The 7817-nt window shown below is 47.1% G+C and overlaps 1 long non-coding RNA gene and 1 other non-coding gene across 2 annotated transcripts in view; both read right to left on the bottom strand.

The window, feature by feature from the left end:
* The window catches only part of LOC129392070 (uncharacterized), a 41154-nt gene that overhangs the window by 8580 nt on the left and 24757 nt on the right, over window positions 1-7817 (bottom strand). The window lies entirely within an intron of this gene.
* On the bottom strand, window positions 60-132 carry TRNAV-CAC (transfer RNA valine (anticodon CAC)). The gene has a single exon. It is a non-coding gene; the product is annotated as a tRNA-Val (tRNA).

The raw sequence follows: 7817 nt of genomic DNA, 5'->3' as shown, positions 1-7817 counted from the left end.
CCCTTTTCATGTTTTAAATGGGAATGTAAATTTCAGGAAAAAGCCAGCGCCGTTGAGCCTGTTTCCGCCCGGTTTCGAACCGGGGACCTTTCGCGTGTGAGGCGAACGTGATAACCACTACACTACGGAAACGGTGCTAAGAGCCCTCAGCTGTATCCATGAAAACCATAGGTCCTGGTCACCAACGTTTTAAAGTGAACAATAAACCGGGAAGCACCAGCGAGCCCTCAAGCGAGAAGACTGTGACTCCTGAGAGGCCCTCGCTTAACTTCGGGATCCCGCATCCAACGCAGTGTCTCCAGTTCCACAACTAAGCACCCGAGGGCAGGAGTCGCCCCCGCTGACTCCCCAGCTCCTGGAATTTACACTGGTTCTTTAAAATAGATTCTCTATCGTTGGTGGAAAAGACCGATCCTGTCATCTATTTTCTGAACAGTTAAAACATATCACTTTAAGTTCCTACCTGATAACTTCAATATCTCAATCATCTGTTGAGTCAACTTGCACGTTTCCTTGCTTCTGTTCCTTTATAGTCCTCGAATATTGTGACTGAAGGATGAACCTGTTGTGTGAAAAATGACAGATAGAGTCATGATGTTCTCTTTCTCTGAAGGTTGTGCACCCTCTCCCCCAGCAGGCAGCAGAGGGGAAGATCACTTCAATCCAGGCCTTGACTGAGCTGATTTGCAGGGAAGTCTCCGTCCACGGCTAGTTTGCGCACAGTGCCATGCTCTAGACGGCTAGGGCTCCCACCTGAGACCTTGAGGTGTTTCCTTGGGTCCTGCCCCTTGAGGGATTCTGAACTTCCAGTTTTATCTCCTTCATACCATGATACTGATGGAAATTCCACTCTCTTTCAGCCACACTCTGCTTGCCCTCATAGCGTTATACATGCACATGGCTTACTTTGCAAATGTCTTCAGGGGAAATCCTGAAGCAAGCATCCAACACACTCATCAAGCCACTCCAGGATGTTGGCTCCTTAAGTCTGAATACGTGGACAGCCCACATTACTTTCTTTCTTCTTCTTTTCTTCTTCTCATCTCCCTTCTCTTCTTCCTGCCCCATCTTCTCCTCCTCCCTTTCCCCCTTCCCTCCCCTCCTTCTCCCCTCCTCCACCCCGCCTTTCTTCCTAGCCCTCCTCCTTCTCATTTTTTTTGCTTGCCAGATTTGTGAGACTACTTAGAGTGTTGCTGTTTTCCCTGACCCTCAGCAGCTGCCCTGTCCCCAGCTTCCCAGTTGCTTGTGCCTTGCCAAGAACTGGCAAATGCCCTAAGGGAAAAAGTTAGAGAATCAGTTTCATTCCAATGAGCTTCCCTCTCTCTCTCTCTCTCTCTCTCTCTCTCTCTCTGGAGCTGATCCTGTTTGTCCTCGCTTCATAGGTATTTCTCCAAGGACCTCAAACAGAATTTCTTTAAGCCAGACTTTATTTGGTTGTTTTCAGGATCAATGCTGCTTTGCTACAAACACTGCACCATAACCGAGAGAGGATATCTTCTATAACTTCCAGGTAAATTATATTTCCCTCCTTTGATTTCTTACAAACAAAACAAACAAACAAACAAACAAAAGCAACCAAAAAGACTGGGTCACTGCTACATACTTGGACTTTTCTTATAATACTTAACTGACTGTATATTGAAAGTCCTTGCTGGAAGCATGTGCAAAATATTGTCTACCGTGAGCTGAACAATCATCATGCCTGTCCAAGGTCCAAGAAACTGATGAAGTTGGATCCAGTCCCCCATTGCAGTTAGATTACCACTTAGATCAACATCAAAACCAACCACTTTTCCAGATGGTGATCGCTAACATGGGGCAGGGCAGAAGAGATCAGTTAAACCATTAAACACTCATTTATCTGGGGAATGTTGAAAGTCAGCAGTGAGGCAGTTAGAAGTGGAAATAATACCAGATTTCTCGGAGCTTCACTGTGTGACCAGCACTGTTCCTGAGTGCTTTACTGCATAATAACTTATTAAGTCCACATAACAACCCTAAAAAATAGTGTAGAATATTACCACCCCCTTGTTGCAGACGAGAACACTGAAAAGCTGAGCTAACCTTTTAAGGTCCCACCCCCATGACAGTGAGAGCCAGCACTCAGACCCAGGCAGTCTGCCTCCAGCGCCCTTTCTCTTGGCCAACGTGCTCACGGGTAACTGAGAAAACTTCACTAAGATTTGCATCCCCTCCTTCTTGTTCAACCTCCAAGATTTCAAAGAGAAAAAGAAGATTGAAAGGAAGGCCTACAAAACACTCAGAACCAATTAATGCAATGAAGAAGAAGAGAGAGACTAAACAGAACCATTTAGTCTTCCCAAGAAACAGACTCTATGCCTCTGGGGAGGATGCAATCACATCTCCAACCAGTTGACTTTATGGGCCTTGATTTTCCTGATCTGAACTAGGGAGTTCCCAGAGGGGCTCCCAGAAAAAGCTGACAGTGCCTTCTGTGTTTAAGTTGTAGAGGGAACAGCTAAGCATTCCTGCCTTCTTGACTTCAGCCAACAGGAAGTGCTCCTCGAGGGAAAAGAGGTAGGGAGGACATCCCATAGAAATCAGACAAAAGCATGCTTTTCTAAGTTCATTAATGAACAGATCACTTTCATATTTTGACATATCCATGTACCTTTATCATTGATTACCTGACATTTTTCATGCTTTGATTCACATTTTTACTTGGAAAATTTATTTTTAAAATTAATTACCTCTCACTACCACAACTGAAATACCACTATGAATTGCCACAAGCAAGATGTAATTCTAAAATTAAAAAAAAAAGAAAACAGGTGTTATTGTGGCTAATAGCAGAGTTAATAAGCAGAGCTCATGAGTTTGCACAAACATTCCCTGGAGGTCTGGGCAGGGGCGGCCTTTAGAGCAATCTAGAGCAGCACTGGGGCTGGAGTGACCAATGTGAGAAAACCCTGGTTGTGCCTGGTTTACCAGTGCCCTATAGTAGCCCTTAGGGTATGGAATGCTTCTTCTTTTCCAGCCGAGGGAACCACTAAAGTCGTCCTCTCAATCAAAGCTCAGAGACCACATAGAGATCAGTATAGACCCAGGAGCTACTGGTACTAGGGATGAACGAAATGGACTAGAATGAATCTAATGTTGAGTGAGAAGTCAGGACCTTGAAATTTAAAAATCTTATGTGTACTGACTCGCTAGATGAATGACCTAGATGTGCATTATCTAATACAGTGGCCACTAGACACACGTGGCAACTGAGTGCTTGAAATGCCGCTAGTGTGGAGATGTTGAATATTTCTTTTTTTACTTCATAATATGTAATTAATTTAAATTTAAATACTCACATGTGGCTATTGGCTACACTATAGGGCAGCACAGGTTAGAGAATAACCATTATACCGTAAAATCATCTGCTTTATTTCCCTGTAGCGATAAACAGATTTCATAAGATCTCATATCTACTAAGAATTCTGAATGCCTTTCTCCATCTGCTTAGATACAGTTGAATGTCAATTCAGCCCCGGGTACTCCAGGGTGGGGCCGGCTGTGCAGCTGCCTTTGCTTCCTCATCAGATCCTGACACCTCCACCAAGGGAATAAGAGCCTCAGCCAGTCCTGCTCTCTCACAGAGGGGTCTCAGCTGCCTTGGCTAGTCACACAGCTCTACCCAGGTGGTAGAGCTTCCCTTGTTTCCTTCCACGTTTGATTATTATCGCTGCAGCACTGTGCAGGCGCCTATGTTGTATACTGCAGGGATTTCCTTGTGTTGGAAGGCAGCTGGGACGAGAGTAAGGCAGTCAGGTCAGCAATTGCGGGACAGTGGTCGAATTTTTGTCCCATCCCCAGGACACTGCTTTTGATTCCCCAAAATGGAGATTTACTGAATTTTGCAAAGCTAATTTCTCTATTGCACAGGCAAGACTGAAGAAGTAGTATTATTCCTGAGTAGTAGTCCATTGCATAGATATTTTCCAATTTCTTTATCATTCTCCTGATATTGGACATTTGGGTTATTTCCAGTTTGGGCTGTTATGAATAAGTTTCTGTGAACATTCTTATTATACGTGTCTTTGTGGGCACATTCCTCCCAGGCCCCCACGCCCCACTTCCATTTCTCTTGGTTGAATACCTAATGAAGTAGTTGATGGAACCTAAGAGGCAGGGTGGAGATTTAATTTTATAAGAAACTGGCTAAATGTTTCCCAAAGTGGTTGTACCACTTTATAGTTACACCAACAATGTATGAGAGCTCTGATTGTTGACACATATCCTCTCCTTGACGAAACTCTAGGTCAGGCTCCTCTGAACTCTCAACTAGGTCTTGATTCTTAGACTTCAGAGTTTCTGTTTGCATTGTCCAATTTTAGCAAGAATCTTACTAAGTCATTTTAAATAGAACGCCCTCCCCCCATAGTCTCCTCCTTCTCCACCACCGTACCCCAGCTGATGCTTGATCACTTTGGCCGGCATTCAGCAAGAATCCCTTAGCTTGGTTTAGCCATAATCTCCCCTTACTGCTGATGTTTCCTCTTAGCAATATTCCATTCACTAACCCTCACCGTGCTTCTTGGCTATAAATTCCCACTTTGCTTTGTTGTATTCAGCGTTGAGCCTGCTCTCTCCCTCTGTCTTACCACAAAACTGCATTGCAGTAGACCCCCTCCGACATAAAACGCATATTTCAGTGAGTTCCACAAACAATGCGTTGAAAGTAAAATGGGCCCGATCTGGGGGTCAAACCTAGCCGGCTGAGGTGCCCGAGTGTGTGACATCCTCAACAGTACGTGGTCGTTTTGTCTAGTTTCCCCCACACCTAAAAATCCTCACTTTAAAACCTCTCGGCAATCGTTTTCTTTGCTAAAACTTTTCAAGTGATCTTACGCTAAGTAACTGCATTAAAAAAGAAACCTATCTGTTGCATCCTTGGAATCCATCAAAAGCCAACGGAAAGACGTTCAAGTGCTACAAGTTCAAGTGCTGCCCATCTGGGGAGGCGGAGGGGCTGCTTACTCGCTGGCCGCCTGGCCTCGGTTGTCTGCTTTGGCGCCAACTGCTCAGGGGAACTCCACTCACCTTCACCAGCGCCGGGAGAACAGGGTCCCTGCGGACGCCGACCTCATCTTCAGGGTGCGTTTAGATGTGGAATTCGCATAGGATTTCTTCGTTTCCCTTAATCTGTTTCCACCTCTCCCTCTGTCTCTTCAAGACCGTTTTTGGATCCTGAGTGGACAGGACTTAAAGGAAAGGCTGCCCTTCTACTACCTGTGTCTTCCTGCCCGGACGTTACTGCCTGCGAGGGAGAACGAGAGGAGCCGGGAGGGCAGCGGGTGCCGGAGAACCACAAAGTCGCCGCGTGCGCCCGCGCGCACCGCGCCGCTGCGTCACGCGGGCCGCTGGCCAATGAACCCACGCCGCCCGAAGCGTCTCCTCCGGCACCACGGGAGGTGTGGGGCTCCCGACCCGGCGAGAGGGGCCCCGCTGAGGCGGCCTGGCCCTGCCCCCGGACCTCGAGGACAGGCCCGGAAGAGGCCGATTTGGACCGGCGGAGCCAAGAAAAATCCCAAGCGCGGCCCGGCCCCTTGCTCCCGAGGTTAAAGGTCTCAAACCCTGAAGCCTTGGCTGACCGAGGGTCGCGAGTTGAATCAATCTCCACGCCTTTATCAGGCGAGTCGAGGGCCTAAATCAGATCAAGAAAAACATGTGTGGATCAAAGTGCGCAATTAATCAAAGAAAAAATACGATTTTCTGATAAATCGGAAGTGTGGTGTGAGAGAAAGACCGGCGGAAAAGAGAAGTGTGTTTGGTCTGAGCATACGGATCATCAACTAAAGCGGGAAAGCTGCAATTGCCGCAGGTTTTAGGGGAGAGACCCGGAATTTCCTTCAGAGCCCTGGGGCCCTCCTTGAAAGCCTTTTCCACCCAGGCCGTCCCCGTTCCCACATCCGCCGTCCTTTATGATATTGGAGATCCTGGGTCTCACTCTGGGAGCCTCCCGTCCCCCGCCTCCTTTTTTGGAAGACAAAATTCCAAAAGTTTGCACCACTCGAATGTTTGCTTTTCAGCTATCAGTCAAGGTCCTGAAAGCATCTGGACCACACTAATCAAAGGAGTAACTGACCAACAGCAGTCCTCTGATGTGCCTGAAGTTCTGACTTCTGAATTCATTCAACTCAGTTCTCTGGCAGCTGGGATGGAGGCCCCTAAAGATCCCTCTAGGGAAACTCGCTAGAGGAACGTTATGGAACTTAGGCTTGGGGAATTCTTAGTAGTCAAGTCTCAGAGGTGTCATTGGAGCACCCTGACCTTTGTACAGGCATAGTTTTGGATTCCAGACCCCAGGTGGGAATTTGTAGCCTTGAGGAGGAATTGGATCCTAGTTGCAGTTCTGGTCCAGTTGGTTCTTTCCACACCACGCTCCCAAACCACAAGGGCTCTCAGTGTAGTTGGGAGCTGTGGTGTCCCCAAGTCCAGATATGGTGGTTGCAGAACGTGAACTATTGGGAGTGTTATGAGCGTGCACCCAACCTTGAATTTAGAACATCGGTAGTTCAATGGCAGTATCTGCGGTTTCATGTGCAGTACCCAGTTTTGACTCCTGGCCAAGGTATGTGTTTGCCATTCACTCTGCCACAGTTTATTTTCTGCCTCTGCAGAGCATGTGTGGGAATCTTTATTGTGCATGCAAGATTAGAAGAGTCACCCTTTTTACTACTTCTGCTGGGCTGTTTATTGCACAGGTAAGTCTGTTCCATGCAGAGATCTAGCAGCCAGGAGCAATGATGCTGTCAACTGAAGAAACTGTGGAGAACCCAGCCATGATTTTGGAATAAAAGATATTCAAGATTTTGTCTCAACAGTAGCTTGGCAGCCTTGGGGGCCAGGTTGTGATCCTGGAGGGATTAGTGCTTGGCCTGAGGTGTAACAACTGCTCCTCCAGGTTGTATATTCCATGGTGGGAAGTCGGTTCTGGGGTGTTTCTGTAGTGTAGGACATTTGGAAATAATCTCCTTGGCATATTCACCTACACCTCTGGCTGATCTAGACAAAGCATCCTCAGGTCACTGTTTAACCCTGATTTGCAAGCTGGCCCTCGGGCTGGTCACAGGTAGTTTCTCAATGTGCTGTAGGGATGAAGGAATTGAACCTCCAGAATGGAGAGTAGCCCTGGGGTGGGACATATCCATCCAAAAGTGGCTGAGACGTTAGAGGCCATGGCCTCAGGGGTGCACGGAAGGGCAAGGCTTGAATGTACTAATCTGTTTATTGCTGACAGGAAGCTTGAGGAGGGTACTGGGCTTTCCAGCTAAGTGATTTTCAGAGTCTAGATGTATCAGGAGCCTGTGGCTTCCAATCACACCAGCAGCCTGTGCTCAGCACCCCACCCTCAACAGTGTCATTGGCTCCAGAGAGCCATACACACGTGAGAGAAGAGAAGAGGCTGAACAAAGCCCTGGCTGTTGTGTCCCCCAATTTAGACAGATGCAGTAACCTGCAAGAACTCAAGGGGGGTCAGAGGCAGTGGGAATCCATCTGAATCTGTACAGCATGCACTATAAATGCATTTTTGAAGCTGTCAGTGAATGTATGTAGGTAGCAGTAATTATGAAGCTGTAGGACTGAGGAATTTGTTTCTTTGCCTGCGGCTCCCTCCACCTTCAAAGCCAGCAAAGCCTCACTGAATCCCTCACAAGTTTGGACTCTCTCCAACTCCCTAGTTCTGACCTCTTGACCCAGATTTTAAAGGGTCCCTGTGATTACATCAGTCCACCTGGATAATGTCCCCATTTTAAGGTCAACTGTATTACCTCTGCAAAGTACCTTTTGCCATGTAATGTAACATA

The sequence above is a fragment of the Physeter macrocephalus genome, chromosome 4 (genome assembly GCF_002837175.3).
Source record: "Physeter macrocephalus isolate SW-GA chromosome 4, ASM283717v5, whole genome shotgun sequence".
Taxonomy (NCBI): Eukaryota; Metazoa; Chordata; class Mammalia; order Artiodactyla; family Physeteridae; genus Physeter; species Physeter macrocephalus.
This window is presented reverse-complemented; position numbering and strand designations above follow the sequence as displayed.